Below are 18,254 nucleotides of genomic sequence, written 5' to 3'. Positions count from 1 at the left end.
CCCCTGAAGCATTCAAGCTGATTTCTTGCAGCAGCTGGGCACTGTAACAGCTCCAGAGCTGCTCTGTACGGCAAGTAAAAGGGTGTGGGCCCTGCAGCACTACCTGTAGTTCGCATTGTGCGTTGGAAGGCACAAAGTAAGCAGACGGGAGAAGTCAGGATAGTGCGCAAGGGCATAGAAGGGAGCGGCTCAAGAAAACAGAAGTGGAAACAGACAGCAAACTAGGCTGGAGAGAGACCTGAGACAAAGAGATCTGAATTATACGAGAGCCGACCAGGGGAAACACAAATTATGCAGTCAAGTTTCCCACATTTGGGGAAATCGCAGGAGCAGCACACCCAGAGTGCAATGGGTGAGCCTTGCCCTGGGAGAAGCACCTTCATGATCATAGTATCTCACCTGGCAGGTATGTAGGAGTTGGGCTAGAGCTGGGGAGGGTCGCTGCTCGGGTACCCCCCTGTCAAGTGAAGGAGATCAAACTGAGGCAGCACAATGGAACTCTCGAAAGAAGAACAAGGCTAGAGGAAGATCTGAGACAAAGAAATCTGACTTTTACCAGAGCTGACAAGAGGAAAACACAAACACAGTGTCCCACTACCACAAATAATGCAGTTGAGTTTCCCACATTTGGGGAAATCACAGGGGTCAGCATACCCAGAATGCAATGAATGAACCTCACCCTGGGAGAACAATCTTTATGACCATGGTATCTCCTATGCAAAATAAGTATGATTTGAGATAGGGCTGGGGAGGGCCGCTGCTCAGGCACATCTCTGTCAAGTAAAGGAGATTCAACTGAGGCAGCACAAGGGAACTCTCATCTGGGGACAACAACTGCCGGGAGAACACATATTTTCAGATGAACATGGGAGGGCAGAAGGCTGCCTAATACTGAAGCACGCCCAAACAACAAACCAAATGCAACAACTAGTACAAGCATTCCTGGGAGAAGGTCTGCAGAAGACGGATTTACATACGGTGATGTCATCCAAGCAGTGGGCCAAAGTTGGCTGGAACCCTCATCTGCATATGTTGAAGATACAATTTGTGAATTGCATTTAACACTATCTCCCTTTCCTGGGGAGAAGATGGTAGGGCCGATTTGAAAAACCGGCGAGGAGGCACCTCTTCGAATTTCAGCTTGTAACCCTGAGAAACAATTTCTATTGCCTAGGGATCCACCTGCGAATGAACCCAGATGTGGCTGAAAACTCGAAGACGTGCCCCCAACTGGGCGGACTCCTTTAGCGGAGCCCCAGCGTCATGCGGTGGATTTTGTAGAGGCCGGGGAGGACTTCTGTTCCTGGGAACTAGCTGTGTTGTGCAGCTTCTTCCCTCTGCCCTTACCTCTGGCAAGAAAGGACGCACCTCGTACTTTCTTGTTTCTCTGTGATCGAAAGGACTGCATTTGATAATGTGGTGCTTTCTTAGGCTGTGAGGGAATATAAGGCAAAAAATTTGATTTACCAGCTGTAGCTGTGGAGACTAGGTCCGAGAGACCTTTCCCAAACAATTCCTCACCCCTGTAAGGTAAAACCTCCATATGCCTTTTTGAGTCGGCATCACCTGTCCATTGCCGGGTCCATAGGACTCGTCTAGCAGAAATCGACATAGCGTTTATTCTAGAACCCAGTAGACTAATGTCACTTTGAGCATCTCTCATATATAGGACAGCATCTTTTATATGCCCTATGGTCAATAACATAGCATCCTTATCTAGGGTCTCAATCTCTGCTGATAAGGTATCTGTCCATGCTGCCACCGCGCTACAACCCCGGCCGACGCAATTGCCGGTCTGAGTAAGGTACCAGAATGTGTGTAAATGGACTTTAGGGTAACCTCCTGCTTGCGGTCAGCAGGGTCCCTGATGGTAGCCGTATCCTGGGATGGCAGCGCTACCTTTTTGGATAAGCGTGTCAATGCTTTATCCACCCTAGGGGAGGATTCCCACCGTATCCTGTCCATTGGCGGGAAAGGATACGCCATAAGAATCCTTTTGGGAATCTGCAGCTTTTTGTCTGGAGATTCCCAAGCTTTTTCACATAATTCGTTCAACTCATGTGAGGGGGGAAAGGTTATCTCAGGTTTCTTTCCCTTATACATGTGTACCCTCGTGTCAGGGACAGGGGACTCTGTGATGTGCAAAACATCTTTTATTGCAATAATCATATATCGAATACATTTAGCCAATTTTGGCTGTAACTTTGCATCATCGTAGTCGACACTGGAGTCAGAATCTGTGTCGGTATCTGTGTCAACTATTTGGGATAGTGGGCGCTTTTGAGACCCCGAAGGTCCCTGCGACATAGGGACAGGCATGGGTTGACTCCCTGACTGTTCCCTAGCTTCAGCTTTGTCTAATCTCTTGTGTAATAAGTTTACATTAGCACTTAAAACATTCCACATATCCATCCAGTCAGGTGTCGGCGTTGTCGATGGAGACACCACATTAATTTGCTCCTGCTCCTCTCTAGGAGAGCCTTCTACCTCAGACATGTCGACACACGTGTACCGACACACCATACACTCAGGGAATCCTCTTATCTGAGGACAGTTCCCCAACAAGGCCCTTTGGAGAGACAGAGAGAGAGAGTATGCCAGCACACACCCCAGCGCTATATGACCCAGGAAAAAAACACAATAATTTTATGTTTACCCAGTAGCGCTGTATTTCCATATATATATGCGCCTAATTATGTGCCCCCCTCTTCTTTAAGACCCTCTTTCTACCGTGGTATAAGCAGGGGAGAGTCCGTGGAGCTTCCCCTCAGCGGTGCTGTGGAGAAAATGGCGCTGGTGAGTGCTGAGGGAGAAGCCCCACCCCCTCAGCGACGGGCTTCTGTCCCGCTCAAATATAGTAAAAAAATGGCGGGGGCTCTTATATATATATACAGTGCCTAGCTGCATATATATTTATTTTGCCAAAGAGAGGTCTATATTGCTGCCCAGGGCGTCCCCCCTGCGCCCTTCACCCTTACACTGACTGCCGTGTGTGAGGTGTATTGGAGCAATGGAGCACAGCTTTACTGCTGTGCGTTACCTCAGTGAAGATCATGAAGTCTTCCGCCGCCTCTGAAGTCTTCTTTTCTTCTCATACTCACCCGGCTTCTATCTTCCGGCTCTGCGAGGGGGACGGCGGCGCGGCTCTGGGACGGACGGCGAGGGTGAGACCTGCGTACCGATCCCTCTGGAGCTAATGCTGTACAGTAGCCTAAGAAGCAGAGCCTATCAACTCACAGAAGTAGGTGTGCATCTCTCCCCTCCGCCCCTCGATGCAGGGAGTCTGTTGCCAGCAGGCTCCCTGAAAATAAAAAAATCTAACAAATATACTTTCTGTCAGGAAACTCAGGAGAGCTCCCTGAAAAGCACCCAGTCTCCTCTGGGCACAGTAGTAAACTGAGGTCTGGAGGAGGGGCATAGAGGGAGGAGCCAGTGCACACCCAGATCTAAAGTCTTTCTTAAAGTGCCCATGTCTCCTGCGGAGCCCGTCTATCCTTACGGAGTCCCCAGCATCCTCTAGGACGTAAGAGAAAAATGATGCTGGCAGAAAAATCCAATTGAGTGATTAAACAGCTCCAGAGCTGCTCTGTAAGGCAAGTAAAAGGGTGTGGGCCCTGCAGCACTACCTGTAGTTTGCATTGTGCATTGGAAGCCTAGTTTGCTGTCTGTTTCCACTTCTTTTTTCTTGAGCCCCTCCCGTCTATACCCTTGTGCACTATCCTGACTTCTCCTCCCGTCTGCTTACTTTGTGCCTTCCAATGCACAATGCAAACTACAGGTAGTGCTGCAGGGCCCACACCCTTTTACTTGCCTTATAGAGCAGCTCTTGAGCTGTTACAGTGCCCAGCTGCTGCAAGAAATCAGCGTGAATGCTTCAGGGGCTGGGGCATGGCCAACATGAGCCCCACACCGAAGGAGGGTGGGGGTGTTTAATGCGAACTAGGGGTCTCGCACAATGCGAACTACAGGTAGTGCTGCAGGGCCCACACCCTTTTACTTGCCTTACAGAGCAGCTCTGGAGCTGTTACAGTGCCCAGCTGCTGCAAGAAATCAGCTTGAATCCTTCAGGGGCTGGGGCATAGCCAACATGAGCCCCACACCGACGGAGGGTGGAGGTGTTTAATGCGAACTAGGGGTCATCCAAGTGCCGCAAAAGGCCGCCATGCCCTGCACGCCCCTTTTCTCTTTTCATATGCAGACGAGGGTTGAAGCCAACTTTGACCCACTGCTTGGATGACATCGCCATATGCAAATCCATCTGCTGCAGGCCTTCCCCCAGGAATGCTTGCACTAGTTGTTGCATTTGGTTTGTTGTTTGGGGGTGCTTCAGTATTAGGCAGCCTTCTGCCCTCCCATGTTCATCTGAAAATATGTGTTCTCCCTGCAGTTGTTGTCCCCAGATGAGAGTTCCCTTGTGCTGCCTCAGTTGAATCTCCTTTACTTGACAGAGATGTGCCTGAGCAGCGGCCCTCCCCAGCCCTATCCCAAATCATACTTATTTTGCATAGGAGATACCATGGTCATGAAGACTGTTCTCCCAGGGTGCGGTTCATTCATTGCATTCTGGGTATGCTCACCCCTGTGATTTCCCCAAATGTGGGAAACTCGACTGCATTATTTAATGCGAACTAGGGGTCATCCAAGCACCGCAAAAGGCCGCCATGCCCTGCATACCCCTTTTCTCTTTTCATAAGCAGACGAGGTTTGAAGCCAACTTTGACCCACTGCTTGGATGACATCACTTGCTGCCTTTCCAATGAAGCAAGTTTAATTTAATAATAGGTGAAAAACCATCCCTACAAAGGTGTTAATCAGATACTTGGCTTTGTGGACACTTTTCAGAGCACAAATTTGTTAGCATAAAAATAAAGCCAGAAAATGAAGAGCTGTTTAATCACTCAATTGGATTTTTCTGCCAGCATATTTCTTTTTCTCTGCAACCCACTGCTAAATTGTGCTTCCTAGCTGTTTTTATAAAATCACTGAATCAAATCTAACTCTGATTACATCAGAGAAGGCCAGGTACCCTACACCATAACAGGGGGTTTGAAATTTTGACTTGTCTACTTAAAGATCACCAAAATCTGATAACAAGGTCAATTAAGTCCCTGGGTGGGATTGAACCACCAACCTTTTGGTTAATAGCCTTACACACTAACTGATTGCGCCACAGCGACACTTTGCAAAAGTACATACTGACAAAGGCTAATAAGCATTCATCTAGAACGATTCCTAGAAACATTTTAAAAAGTCAATAATGTGGAGAGTTTTTGTAAGATGTTTCTTCCATCAACCAATGAAGAAACACATTGGTACTTTCCCATGATGAGTGAGTGCTTCAGGATCTTTTGCACTTACATGTGCAGCAGAGTACTGTAATGGAAGCATGCTGGGTCCATAACCCAGAGGTAGGCAGATTGAAACTATCCTCTGCTATATGCATTTTTTTTGTTAATTAAAGTAATCCAAAACTGGGATTGATATTTTTGCTCTTTTATTTTTACTTAAAGTACAATAACTTTTACCATTTTAATTTGTTTTAATAGTATATTGACAGTATTGTTTTCTTTCAAAAATCCTATTAATTTTCTTTACCCGATTATTAAAATGGTAATTGACAAAAACAAACTACATTGTCACCAGAAGAGCAATACAAAATGTACAAGTGATATATTAAAATCATCTTTCCAGCTTGAATTTCAATGATGCATTGGGGCAACGATTTTGTGAGAAACATCTTCACCCTTAAATAAAGATGTTCTTAATTCCTTACCTGTGTGCTAATTAGATATCACCTTGTTTTCACATTAAACAGACTTCCACATGAGAAAACAGCAAAGATGCAGTGGCGTTAATGTTTCATGGTGTCAACCTGTATTATTTCCGTAGATATTGAAATGAGGATGCATCTTGCTGCCTTTCCAATGAAGCAAGTTTAATTTAGTAATAGGTGAAAAACCATCCCTACAAAGATGTTAATCAGATACTTGGCTTTGTGGACACTTTTCAGAGAACAAATTTGTTATCATAAAAATAAAGCCAGAAAATGAAGAGCTGTTTAATCACTCAATTGGATTTTTCTGCCAGCATTTTTCTTTTTCTCTGCAACCCACTGCTAAATTGTGCTTCCTAGCTGTTTTTTTATAAAATCACTTAATCAAATCTAACTCTGATTACATCAGAGAAGGCCAGGTACCCTACACCATAAGAGGGGGTTTGCAATTTTGACTTGTCTACTTAAATATTACCAAAATCTGATCACAAGGTCAATTACGTCCCTGGATGGGATTGAACCACCAACCTTTTGATTAATAGCTGAACACACTAACCGATTGCGCCACAGAGACACTTTGCGAAAAGTCCATACTGACAAAGACTAATAAGCATTCCTCTAGAACGTTTCCTAGAAAAACTTTAAAAAGTCAATAATCTGGAGAGTTTTTGTAAGATGTTTCTTCCAGCAACCAATGAAGAAACACATTGGTACTTTCGCATGATGAGTGAGTGCTTCAGGATCTCTTGCACTTACATGTGCAGCACAGTACTGCAATGGAAGCATGCTGGGCCCATAACCCAGAGGTAGGCAGATTGAAACTATCCTTTGCTATATGCATTTTTTTTTTTGTTCATTAAAGTAATCCAAAACTGGGATTGATATTTTAGCTTTTATTTTTACTTAAAGTACAATAACTTTTACCATTTTAATTTGTTTTAATAGTATATTGACAGTATTGTTTTCTTTCAAAAATCCAATTAATTTTCTTTACCCGATTATTAAAATGGTAATTGACAAAAACAAACTACATTGTCACCAGAAGAGCAATACAAAATGTACAAGGGATATATTAAAATCATCTTTCCAGCTTGAATTTCAATGATGCATTGGGGCAACGATTTTGTGAGAAACATCTTCACCCTTAAATAAAGATTTTCTTAATTCCTTACCTGTGTGCTAATTAGATATCACCTTGTTTTCACATTAAACAGACTTCCACATGAGAAAGCAGCAAGGATGCAGTGGCGTTAATGTTTCCTGGTGTCAACCTGTATTATTTCAGTAGATATTGAAATGAGGATGCATCTTGCTGCCTTTCCAATGAAGCAAGTTTAATTTAGTAATAGGTGAAAAACCATCCCTACAAATATGTTAATCAGATACTTGGCTTTGTGGACACTTTTCAGAGAACAAATTCGTTAGCATAAATATAAAGCCAGAAAATGAAGAGCTGTTTAATCACTCAATTGGATTTTTCTGCCAGCATATTTCTTTTTCTCTGCAACCCACTGCTAAATTGTGCTTCCTAGCTGTTTTTTTTTATAAAATCACTTATTCAAATCTAACTCTGATTACATCAGAGTAGGCCAGGTACCCTACACCATAAGAAGGGGGTTTGAAATTTTGACTTGTCTACTTAAAGATCACCAAAATCTGATAACAAGGTCAATTACATCCCTGTGTGGGATTGAACCACCAACCCTTTGATTAATAACCAAACACACTAACAGATTGCGCCACAGAGACACTTTACAAACGTACATACTGACAAAGGCTAATAAGCATTCATCTAGAACGTTTCCTAGAAAAACTTTAAAAAGTCAATAATCTGGAGAGTTTTTGTAAGATGTTTCTTCCATCAACCAACGAAGAAACACATTGGTACTTTCCCATGATGAGTGAGTGCTTCAGGAGCTCTTGCACTTACATGTGCAGCAGAGTACTGCAATGGAAAAATGCTGGGCCCATAACCCAGAGGTAGGCAGATTGAAACTATCCTCTGCTATATGCATTTTTTTTTGTTAATTAAAGTAATCCAAAACTGGGATTGATATTTTTGCTCTTTTATTTTTACTTAAAGTACAATAACTTTTACCATTTTAATTTGTTTTAATAGTATATTGACAGTATTGTTTTCTTTCAAAAATCCACTTAATTTTCTTTACCCTATTATTAAAATGGTAATTGACAAAAACAAACTACATTGTCACCAGAAGAGCAATACAAAATGTACAAGTGATATATTAAAATCATCTTTCCAGCTTGAATTTCAATGATGCATTGGGGCAACGATTTTGTGAGAAACACCTTCACCCTTAAATAAAGATTTTCTTAATTCCTTACCTGTGTGCTAATTAGATATCACCTTGTTTTCACATTAAACAGACTTTCACATGCGAAAACAGCAAATATGCAGTGGCGTTAATGTTTCCTGGTGTCAACCTGTATTATTTCCGTAGATATTGAAATGAGGATGCATCTTGCTGCCTTTCCAATGAAGCAAGTTTAATTTAGTAATAGGTGAAAAACCATCCCTACAAAGATGTTAATCAGATACTTGGCTTTGTGGACACTTTTCAGAGAACAAATTTGTAATCATAAAAATAAAGCCAGAAAATGAAGAGCTGTTTAATCACTCAATTGGATTTTTCTGCCAGCATTTTTCTTTTTCTCTGCAACCCACTGCTAAATTGTGCTTCCTAGCTGTTTTTTTATAAAATCACTTAATCAAATCTAACTCTGATTACATCAGAGAAGGCCAGGTACCCTACACCATAAGAGGGGGTTTGCAATTTTGACTTGTCTACTTAAATATCACCAAAATCTGATCACAAGGTCAATTACGTCCCTGGGTGGGATTGAACCACCAACCTTTTGATAAATAGCTGAACACACTAACCGATTGCGCCACAGAGACACTTTGCAAAAAGCACATACTGACAAAGACTAATAAGCATTCATCTAGAACGTTTCCTAGAAAAACTTTAAAAAGTCAATAATCTGGAGAGTTTTTGTAAGATGTTTCTTCCAGCAACCAATGAAGAAACACATTGGTACTTTCGCATGATGAGTGAGTGCTTCAGGATCTCTTGCACTTACATGTGCAGCAGAGTACTGCAATGGAAGCATGCTGGGCCCATAACCCAGAGGTAGGCAGATTGAAACTATCCTTTGCTATATGAATTTTTTTTTTGTTCATTAAAGTAATCCAAAACTGGGATTGATATTTTAGCTTTTATTTTTACTTAAAGTACAATAACTTTTACCATTTTAATTTGTTTTAATAGTATATTGACAGTATTGTTTTCTTTCAAAAATCCACTTAATTTTCTTTACCCTATTATTAAAATGGTAATTGACAAAAACAAACTACATTGTCACCATAAGAGCAATACAAAATGTACAAGTGATATATTAAAATCATCTTTCCAGCTTGAATTTCAATGATGCATTGGGGCAACGATTTTGTGAGAAACATCTTCACCCTTAAATAAAGATTTTCTTAATTCCTTACCTGTGTGCTAATTAGATATCACCTTGTTTTCACATTAAACAGACTTCCACATGAGAAAGCAGCAAGGATGCAGTGGCGTTAATGTTTCCTGGTGTCAACCTGTATTATTTCAGTAGATATTGAAATGAGGATGCATCTTGCTGCCTTTCCAATGAAGCAAGTTTAATTTAGTAATAGGTGAAAAACCATCCCTACAAATATGTTAATCAGATACTTGGCTTTGTGGACACTTTTCAGAGAACAAATTAGTTAGCATAAAAATAAAGCCAGAAAATGAAGAGCTGTTTAATCACTCAATTGGATTTTTCTGCCAGCATATTTCTTTTTCTCTGCAACCCACTGCCAAATTGTGCTTCCTAGCTGTTTTTATAAAATCACTGAATCAAATCTAACTCTGATTACATCAGAGAAGGCCAGGTACCCTACACCATAACAGGGGGTTTGAAATTTTGACTTGTCTACTTAAAGATCACCAAAATCTGATAACAAGGTCAATTAAGTCCCTGGGTGGGATTGAATAACCAACCTTTTGGTTAATAGCCTTACACACTAACTGATTGCGCCACAGCTACACTTTGCAAAAGTACATACTGACAAAGGCTAATAAGCATTCATCTAGAACGATTCCTAGAAACATTTTAAAAAGTCAATAATGTGGAGAGTTTTTGTAAGATGTTTCTTCCATCAACCAATGAAGAAACACATTGGTACTTTCCCATGATAAGTGAGTGCTTCAGGACCTCTTGCACTTACATGTGCAGCAGAGTACTGTAATGGAAGCATGCTGGGTCCATAACCCAGAGGTAGGCAGATTGAAACTATCCTCTGCTATATGCATTTTTTTTTGTTAATTAAAGTAATCCAAAACTGGGATTGATATTTTTGCTCTTTTATTTTTACTTAAAGTACAATAACTTTTACCATTTTAATTTGTTTTAATAGTATATTGACAGTATTGTTTTCTTTCAAAAATCCACTTAATTTTCTTTACCCGATTATTAAAATGGTAATTGACAAAAACAAACTACATTGTCACCAGAAGAGCAATACAAAATGTACAAGTGATATATTAAAATCATCTTTCCAGCTTGAATTTCAATGATGCATTGGGGCAACGATTTTGTGAGAAACATCTTCACCCTTAAATAAAGATTTTCTTAATTCCTTACCTGTGTGCTAATTAGATATCACCTTGTTTTCATATTAAACAGACTTCCACATGCGAAAGCAGCAAGGATGCAGTGGCGTTAATGTTTCCTGGTGTCAACCTGTATTATTTCAGTAGACATTGAAATGAAGATGCATCTTGCTGCCTTTCCAATGAAGCAAGTTTAATTTAGTAATAGGTGAAAAACCATCCCTATCAAGGTGTTAATCAGAGACTTGGCTTTGTGGACACTTTTCAGAGAACAAATTTGTTAGTATAAAAATAAAGCCAGAAAATGAAGAGCTGTTTAATCACTCAATTGGATTTTTCTGCCAGCATATTTCTTTTTCTCTGCAACCCACTGCTAAATTGTTCTTCCTAGCTGTTTTTATAAAATCACTGAATCAAATCTAACTCTGATTACATTAGAGAAGGCCAGGTACCCTACACCATAATAGGGGGTTTGAAATTTTGACTTGTCTACTTAAAGATCACCAAAATCTGATAACAAGGTCAATTAAGTCCCTTGGTGGGATTGAATCACCAACCTTTTGGTTAATAGCCTTACACACTAACTGATTGCGCCACAGCGACACTTTGCAAAAGAACATACTGACAAAGGCTAATAAGCATTCATCTAGAACGATTCCTAGAAACATTTTAAAAAGTCAATAATGTGGAGAGTTTTTGTAAGATGTTTCTTCCATCAACCAATGAAGAAACACATTGGTACTTTCCCATGATGAGTGAGTGCTTCAGGATCTCTTGCACTTACATGTGCAGCAGAGTACTGTAATGGAAGCATGCTGGGTCCATAACCCAGAGGTAGGCAGATTGAAACTATCCTCTGCTATATGCATTTTTTTTGTTAATTAAAGTAATCCAAAACTGGGATTGATATTTTTGCTCTTTTATTTTTACTTAAAGTACAATAACTTTTACCATTTTAATTTGTTTTAATAGTATATTGACAGTATTGTTTTCTTTCAAAAATCCTATTAATTTTCTTTACCCGATTATTAAAATGGTAATTGACAAAAACAAACTACATTGTCACCAGAAGAGCAATACAAAATGTACAAGTGATATATTAAAATCATCTTTCCAGCTTGAATTTCAATGATGCATTGGGGCAACGATTTTGTGAGAAACATCTTCACCCTTAAATAAAGATGTTCTTAATTCCTTACCTGTGTGCTAATTAGATATCACCTTGTTTTCACATTAAACAGACTTCCACATGAGAAAACAGCAAAGATGCAGTGGCGTTAATGTTTCCTGGTGTCAACCTGTATTATTTCCGTAGATATTGAAATGAGGATGCATCTTGCTGCCTTTCCAATGAAGCAAGTTTAATTTAGTAATAGGTGAAAAACCATCCCTACAAAGATGTTAATCAGATACTTGGCTTTGTGGACACTTTTCAGAGAACAAATTTGTTATCATAAAAATAAAGCCAGAAAATGAAGAGCTGTTTAATCACTCAATTGGATTTTTCTGCCAGCATTTTTCTTTTTCTCTGCAACCCACTGCTAAATTGTGCTTCCTAGCTGTTTTTTTATAAAATCACTTAATGAAATCTAACTCTGATTACATCAGAGAAGGCCAGGTACCCTACACCATAAGAGGGGGTTTGCAATTTTGACTTGTCTACTTAAATATTACCAAAATCTGTTCACAAGGTCAATTACGTCCCTGGATGGGATTGAACCACCAACCTTTTGATTAATAGCTGAACACACTAACCGATTGCGCCACAGAGACACTTTGCGAAAAGTACATACTGACAAAGACTAATAAGCATTCATCTAGAACGTTTCCTAGAAAAACTTTAAAAAGTCAATAATCTGGAGAGTTTTTGTAAGATGTTTCTTCCAGCAACCAATGAAGAAACACATTGGTACTTTCGCATGATGAGTGAGTGCTTCAGGATCTCTTGCACATACATGTGCAGCAGAGTACTGTAATGGAAGCATGCTGGGTCCATAACCCAGAGGTAGGCAGATTGAAACTATCCTTTGCTATATGCATTTTTTTTTTGTTCATTAAAGTAATCCAAAACTGGGATTGATATTTTAGCTTTTATTTTTACTTAAAGTACAATAACTTTTACCATTTTAATTTGTTTTAATAGTATATTGACAGTATTGTTTTCTTTCAAAAATCCAATTAATTTTCTTTACCCGATTATTAAAATGGTAATTGACAAAAACAAACTACATTGTCACCAGAAGAGCAATACAAAATGTACAAGTGATATATTAAAATCATCTTTCCAGCTTGAATTTCAATGATGCATTGGGGCAACGATTTTGTGAGAAACATCTTCACCCTTAAATAAAGATTTTCTTAATTCCTTACCTGTGTGCTAATTAGATATCACCTTGTTTTCACATTAAACAGACTTCCACATGAGAAAGCAGCAATGATGCAGTGGCGTTAATGTTTCCTGGTGTCAACCTGTATTATTTCAGTAGATATTGAAATGAGGATGCATCTTGCTGCCTTTCCAATGAAGCAAGTTTAATTTAGTAATAGGTGAAAAACCATCCCTACAAATATGTTAATCAGATACTTGGCTTTGTGGACACTTTTCAGAGAACAAATTCGTTAGCATAAAAATAAAGCCAGAAAATGAAGAGCTGTTTAATCACTCAATTGGATTTTTCTGCCAGCATATTTCTTTTTCTCTGCAACCCACTGCTAAATTGTGCTTCCTAGCTGTTTTTTTTATAAAATCACTTATTCAAATCTAACTCTGATTACATCAGAGTAGGCCAGGTACCCTACACCATAAGAAGGGGGTTTGAAATTTTGACTTGTCTACTTAAAGATCACCAAAATCTGATAACAAGGTCAATTACGTCCCTGGGTGGGATTGAACCACCAACCTTTTGGTTAATAACCATACACACTAACTGATTGCGCCACAGCGACACTTTGCAAAAGTACATACTGACAAAGGCTAATAAGCATATATCTAGAACGTTTCCTAGAAACATTTTAAAAAGTCAATAATGTGGAGAGTTTTTGTAAGATGTTTCTTCCATCAACCAATGAAGAAACACATTGGTACTTTCCCATGATAAGTGAGTGCTTCAGGACCTCTTGCACTTACATGTGCAGCAGAGTACTGTAATGGAAGCATGCTGGGTCCATAACCCAGAGGTAGGCAGATTGAAACTATCCTTTGCTATATGCATTTTTTTTTGTTAATTAAAGTAATCCAAAACTGGGATTGATATTTTTGCTCTTTTATTTTTACTTAAAGTACAATAACTTTTACCATTTTAATTTGTTTTAATAGTATATTGACAGTATTGTTTTCTTTCAAAAATCCAATTAATTTTCTTTACCCTATTATTAAAATGGTAATTGACAAAAACAAACTACATTGTCACCAGAAGAGCAATACAAAATGTACAAGTGATATATTAAAATCATCGTTCCAGCTTGAATTTCAATGATGCATTGGGGCAACGATTTTGTGAGAAACATCTTCACCCTTAAATAAAGATTTTCTTAATTCCTTACCTGTGTGCTAATTAGATATCACCTTGTTTTCACATTAAACAGACTTCCACATGAGAAAGCAGCAAGGATGCAGTGGCGTTAATGTTTCCTGGTGTCAACCTGTATTATTTCTGTAGATATTGAAATGAGGATGCATCTTGCTGCCTTTCCAATGAAGCAAGTTTAATTTAGTAATAGGTGAAAAACCATCCCTACAAAGGTGTTAATCAGAGACTTGGCTTTGTGGACACTTTTCAGAGAACAAATTTGTTAGCATAAAAATAAAGCCAGAAAATGAAGAGCTGTTTAATCACTCAATTGGATTTTTTTGCCAGCATATTTCTTTTTCTCTGCAACCCACTGCTAAATTGTGCTTCCTAGCTGTTTTTATAAAATCACTGAATCAAATCTAACTCTGATTACATCAGAGAAGGCCAGGTACCCTACACCATAAGAGGGGGTTTGAAATTTTGACTTGTCTACATAAAGATCACCAAAATCTGATAACAAGGTCAATTACGTCCCTGGGTGGGATTGAACCACCAACCTTTTGGTTAATAGCCTTACACACTGATTGCGCCACAGCGACACTTTGCAAAAGCATATACTGAAAAAGGCTAATAAGCATTCATCTAGAACGTTTCCTAGAAACATTTTAAAAAGTCAATAATGTGGAGAGTTTTTGTAAGATGTTTCTTCCATCAACCAATGAAGAAACACATTGGTACTTTCCCATGATGAGTGAGTGCTTCAGGATCTCTTGCACATACATGTGCAGCAGAGTACTGTAATGGAAGCATGCTGGGTCCATAACCCAGAGGTAGGCAGATTGAAACTATCCTCTGCTATATGCATTTTTTTTGTTAATTAAAGTAATCCAAAACTGGGATTGACATTTTTGCTCTTTTATTTTTACTTAAAGTACAATAACTTTTACCATTTTAATTTGTTTTAATAGTATATTGACAGTATTGTTTTCTTTCAAAAATTCACTTAATTTTCTTTTCTGTGTGCTAATTAGATATCACCTTGTTTTCACATTAAATAGACTACCACATGAGAAAGCAGCAAGGATGCAGTGGCGTTAATGTTTCCTGGTGGTAGTGGGGGACTGTGTTTGTGCTTTCCTCTGGTCAGCTCTGGTAAAAGTCAGATTTCTTTGTCTCAGATCTTCCTCTAGCCTTGTTCTTCTTTCGAGAGTTCCCTTGTGCTGCCTCAGTTGGATCTCCTTCACTTGACAGGGGCGTACCCGAGCAGCGACCCTCCCCAGCACTAGCCCAACTCCTACTTACCTGCCAGGTGAGATACTATGATCATGAAGGTGCTTCTCCCAGGGCAAGGCTCACCCATTGCACTCTGGGTGTGCTGCTCCTGCGATTTCCCCAAATGTGGGAAACTTGACTGCATAATTTGTGTTTCCCCTGGTCGGCTCTCGTATAATTCAGATCTCTTTGTCTCAGGTCTCTCTCCAGCCTAGTTTGCTGTCTGTTTCCACTTCTCTTTTCTTAAACCGCTCCCTTCTATGCCCTTGCGCACCTTAATTAAATCTAACTCTGATTACGTCAGAGAAGGCCAGGTACCCTACACCATAAGAGGGGGTTTGAAATTTTGACTTGTCTACTTAAAGATCACCAAAATCTGATCACAAGGTCAATTACATCACTGGGTGGGAACCTTTTGGTTAATAGCCCATGTAAGTGCAAGAGATCCTGAAGCACTCACTCATCATGGGAAAGTACCAATGTGTTTCTTACAAAAATTCTCCAGATTATTGACTTTTTAAAGTTTTTCTAGGAAACGTTCTAGATGAATGCTTATTAGCCTTTGTCAGTATGTACTTTCGCAAAGTGTCGCTATGGCGCAATCAGTTAGTGTGTATGGCTATTAACCTAAAGGTTGGTGATTCAATCCCACCCAGGGACGTAATTGACCTTGTTATCAGATTTTGGTGATCTTTAAGTAGACAAGTCAAAATTTCAAACCCCCTCTTATGGTGTAGGGTACCCGGCCTTCTCTGATGTAATCAGAGTTAGATTTGATTAAGTGATTTTATAAAAAACAGCTAGGAAGCACAATTTAGCAGTGGGTTGCAGAGAAAAAAAATTATGCTGGCTGAAAAGTCCAATTGAGTGATTAAACAGCTCTTCATTTTCTGATTTTATGTTTATGCTAACAAATTTGCTCTCTGAAAAGTGTCCACAAAGCCAAGTCTCTGATTAACACCTTTAGTAGGAATGGTTTTTCACCTATTACTGAATTAAACTTGCTTCATTGGAAAGGCAGCAAGATGCATCCTCATTTCAATGTCTACTGAAATAATACAGGTTGACACCAGGAAACATAAACGTCACTGCATCCTTGCTGCTTCCTCAAGGGGAAGTCTGTTTAATGTGAAAACAAGGTGATATCTAATCAGCACACAGGTAAGGAATTAAGAAAATCTTTCTTTATGGGTGAAGATGTTTCTCACAAAATTGTTGCACCAAGGCATCATTGAAATTAAAGCTGGAAAGATGATTTTAATATATCACTTGTATATTTTGTACTGCTCTTCTGGTGACAATGTAGTTTGTTTTTGTCAATTACCATTTTAATAATAGGGTAAAGAAAATTAAGTGGATTTTTGAAAGAAAACAATACTGTCAATATACTATTAAAACAAATTAAAATGGTAAAAGTTATTGTACTTTAAGTAAAAATAAAAGAGCAAAAATATCAATCCCAGTTTTGGATTACTTTAATTAACAAAAAACAATGCATATAGCAGAGGATAGTTTCAATCTGCCTACCTCTGGGTTATGGACCCAGCATGCTTCCATTACAGTACTCTGCTGCACATGTAAGTGCAAGAGATCCTGAAGCACTCACTCATCATGGGAAAGTACCAATGTGTTTCTTCATTGGTTGATGGAAGAAACATCTTACAAAAACTCTCCAGATTATTGACTTTTTAAAGTTTTTCTAGGAAACGTTCTAGATGAATGCTTATTAGCCTTTGTCAGTATGTACTTTCGCAAAGTGTCTCTGAGGCACAAACAGTTAGCGTGTTCAGTTGTTAACCAAAAGGTTGGTGGTTCAATCCCACCTAGGGACGTAATTGACCTTGTTATCAGATTTTGGTGATCTTTAAGTAGACAAGTAAAAATTTCAAACCACCTCTTATGGTGTAGGGTACCTGGCCTTCTCTGATGTAATCAGAGTTAGATTTGATTAAGTGATTTTATAAAAAAAAACAGCCACAAAGCACAATTTAGCAGTGGGTTGCAGAGAAAAAGAAATATGCTGGCAGAAAAATCCAATTGAGTGATTAAACAGCTCTTCATTTTCTGGCTTTATTTTTATGCTAACAAATTTGTGCTCTGAAAAGTGTCCACAAAGCCAAGTATCTGATTATCACCTTTGTAGGGATGGTTTTTCACCTATTATTAAATTAAACTTGCTTCATTGGAAAGGCAGCAAGTGATGTCATCCAAGCAGTGGGTCAAGGTTGGCTTCAAACCTCGTCTGCTTATGAAAAGAGAAAAGGGGTATGCAGGGCATGGCGGCCTTTTGCGGTGCTTGGATGACCCCTAGTTCGCATTAAATAATGCAGTCGAGTTTCCCACATTTGGGGAAATCACAGGGGTCAGCATACCCAGAATGCAATGAATGAACCGCACCCTGGGAGAACAGTCTTCATGACCATGGTATCTCCTATGCAAAATAAGTATGATTTGGGATAGGGCTGGGGAGGGCCGCTGCTCAGGCACATCTCTGTCAAGTAAAGGAGATTCAACTGAGGCAGCACAAGGGAACTCTCATCTGGGGACAACAACTGCAGGGAGAACACATATTTTCAGATGAACATGGGAGGGCAGAAGGCTGCCTAATACTGAAGCACCCCCAAACAACAAACCAAATGCAACAACTAGTGCAAGCATTCCTGGGGGAAGGCCTGCAGCAGATGGATTTGCATATGGCGATGTCATCCAAGCAGTGGGTCAAAGTTGGCTTCAACCCTCGTCTGCATATGAAAAGAGAAAAGGGGCGTGCAGGGCATGGCGGCCTTTTGCGGCACTTGGATGACCCCTAGTTCGCATTAAACACCTCCACCCTCCGTCGGTGTGGGGCTCATGTTGGCTATGCCCCAGCCCCTGAAGGATTCAAGCTGATTTCTTGCAGCAGCTGGGCACTGTAACAGCTCCAGAGCTGCTCTGTAATGCAAGTAAAAGGGTGTGGGCCCTGCAGCACTACCTGTAGTTCGCATTGTGCGAGACCCCTAGTTCGCATTAAACACCCCCACCCTCCTTCGGTGTGGGGCTCAT

General features: G+C 39.8%; 3 non-coding genes and 2 pseudogenes across 3 annotated transcripts; 2 read left to right on the top strand and 3 right to left on the bottom strand.

The window, feature by feature from the left end:
- Positions 1-251: 251 nt before the first annotated feature.
- On the bottom strand, positions 252-414 carry LOC135007326 (U1 spliceosomal RNA). Its single transcript, XR_010207368.1, has one exon. It is a non-coding gene; the product is annotated as a U1 spliceosomal RNA (small nuclear RNA).
- Positions 415-566: 152 nt separating this feature from the next.
- LOC135007156 (U1 spliceosomal RNA) lies at positions 567-730 on the bottom strand. Its single transcript, XR_010207208.1, has one exon. It is a non-coding gene; the product is annotated as a U1 spliceosomal RNA (small nuclear RNA).
- A 3,761-nt stretch (positions 731-4,491) lies between these two features.
- Positions 4,492-4,670, top strand: LOC135006856 (U1 spliceosomal RNA; annotated as a pseudogene).
- A 10,564-nt stretch (positions 4,671-15,234) lies between these two features.
- Positions 15,235-15,397, top strand: LOC135007256 (U1 spliceosomal RNA). The gene has a single exon (XR_010207307.1). It is a non-coding gene; the product is annotated as a U1 spliceosomal RNA (small nuclear RNA).
- Positions 15,398-17,481: 2,084 nt separating this feature from the next.
- Positions 17,482-17,660, bottom strand: LOC135007468 (U1 spliceosomal RNA; annotated as a pseudogene).
- Between the last annotated feature and the right edge of the window lie 594 nt (positions 17,661-18,254).

This window comes from Pseudophryne corroboree, unplaced genomic scaffold (genome assembly GCF_028390025.1).
Source record: "Pseudophryne corroboree isolate aPseCor3 unplaced genomic scaffold, aPseCor3.hap2 scaffold_218, whole genome shotgun sequence".
Lineage (NCBI taxonomy): Eukaryota > Metazoa > Chordata > Amphibia > Anura > Myobatrachidae > Pseudophryne > Pseudophryne corroboree.
This window is presented reverse-complemented; position numbering and strand designations above follow the sequence as displayed.